General features: G+C 31.4%; 1 long non-coding RNA gene across 2 annotated transcripts; it reads left to right on the top strand.

Annotated features, from left to right (window-relative positions):
* Nucleotides 1–498: 498 nt before the first annotated feature.
* On the top strand, nucleotides 499–1976 carry LOC117111459. Of its 2 annotated transcripts, none has more exons than XR_004445871.1 (3): nucleotides 499–635; nucleotides 1088–1207; nucleotides 1783–1976. It is a non-coding gene; the product is annotated as an uncharacterized LOC117111459 (long non-coding RNA). The 2 variants fall into 2 exon arrangements; XR_004445872.1 differs by lacking the exon at nucleotides 499–635 and adding an exon at nucleotides 711–725.
* The last annotated feature ends 24 nt before the right edge of the window (nucleotides 1977–2000 follow it).

Below are 2000 nucleotides of genomic sequence, written 5' to 3'. Positions count from 1 at the left end.
GCATTCATATCTTATTATTGAAAAGAGAAAATGTACAGTATTCATTTGACAAATCAAATCCAAATGCTAAAATTCTAATTAGGACATTAGAATTGGTAAATATATCTTGCATTCATATGAGAAGTTATATGATTAAGATATGTTCAGTTGATAATCATGTGACCTGTTGGTAGTTATCAAATTACTAACATACTTTTCATTTCTCCCAATAAGCCAATTCGTAGTTAGAAGTGTGCATGCTCGTATAAAGATCAGTCGACATATAAACACCATATGACCTTGGATATGAGCATCTGCAACTCAACCACGAATTGGCTTATTCAGTCGGGAGCCTCCCATATCAATCAATCAATATCATATTAATCTGCTGATCTTCCATGTTTGGTCAAACTCTCCAGAATTTTCAAAAATTATTCCGAAATACCTAACACAGGTAATTAGTTGCCTTTTTTGTTACCAATAATTGAGTACATATCATACATTTTTTTTTTAAATTTTAGGTTATCCAGCATCCATCCAATGCTTTTGAAATTCGGATGAAGAAGTCCGGATTTGAGATGCTTCCTGGTCAGTACATATTCATAAAGTGTCCACAATTGTCAAATTTTGAATGGCATCCATTTACTCTAACATCCGTGAGTATCATGACAAAACAATTTTGATATTAACTTGCACATTTTGAAGTAACATAAAAATAAACAACTTGAGACATCAAAACTACCTAGGTGTGAATACTTAAATATTTTCAAATAGTCTGACAATTATTATTTTTGTATTCAGTATTATTTAAGTTAGGCCTTCTATACTAGTTGAAATGTATGTGAGAAAGCAGTGACATATGTGATAGGATGGATGAGGGGTCATGATGGGAAAGTTAGGTAGCACTAGCTGGGGAATGAGGTTATTCAACATCATATTTTAAGCAAGGGCTAAAACTTTTTTTTGGCGGCCTGTGCATCCCATGCTGTTCCTTTGATACACCAGGAAACACTTAAATTTCACCGTTCCCTGGATACACCAAAATGGAGCAAAGACATAATGTTTCTGATATCTGTATACTTGACTATGTTGTGTTTTTTTCTTATAGAGTTGCTGTTGATGGACCGTTTGGTACCGCAAGTATTGACATATTTAAGTACAAAGTTGGTGTATGTGTGGCAGCAGGTATTGGTGTTACACCCTTTGCATCTATCCTGAAGACTATTTGGTATATTCTACTTTATATTTAGCCTTCATTTTCTACAATATCTTGCAAACATAGTTTTATTATTTATATAATAACTATGCTAAATTATTTGAAAAATATAATCCTATATTTGAATGGCTTATTTTGTTTTGTTAGTTTTATTTAAACTTTAAATATTGATAGTTCATTTCTTGCAAATACACAGATGCATAAATAATAGGTTTTTCTATATTCTTTGCATCCTTAAAATTGGTTAGTAATAAGTTTATTCCAAATCAATGAAAACTGAATTGTTTTGAATGTGTACATTATAGAAGATAATAATTTATATGCTCATTTAAAGAAAAAATATTATATATATTCCAATAGTTTGACGAGACAGTAAGAATTTTTATTTTATCATGCACATAGGATATTTTACTGTCGTGCACAACACATATGAAAATTGTTCTAGCATTGCTCTTATAATTTGTTTTGGGTTGGCAGTTACACTAAATGTAAAGTCGTCCACACCCTAGATATCAGATTGAAAAGGTTAGAATGAGTAAAAATGACCTTCTAGATGATTTGATTATTAAATGTAATTATCATTTTAGGCATCGTTTGTTGAACAATTCTGAAGATATGAAACTTAGCAAAGTATATTTTTTCTGGATCTGTCCCGAAACAAATGCATTTGCTTGGTTCTCGGAATTACTGGAAGTGTTTGAACGCGATATGGTTGAGAAGGGATATGCAGACTTCCTTAATTACAACATTTACTTGACAAAGGGATTGAGTTTTAAACAGGTTTGTGTAATTGTATAGAGCTATA

Source organism: Anneissia japonica, unplaced genomic scaffold (assembly GCF_011630105.1).
Source record: "Anneissia japonica isolate Jap-2015-1 unplaced genomic scaffold, ASM1163010v1 scaffold37457_len2000_cov220, whole genome shotgun sequence".
NCBI classification, from domain to species: domain Eukaryota; kingdom Metazoa; phylum Echinodermata; class Crinoidea; order Comatulida; family Comatulidae; genus Anneissia; species Anneissia japonica.
Note: the sequence above shows the minus strand (reverse complement) of the source record. Positions and strands in the feature narration are given on the sequence as shown.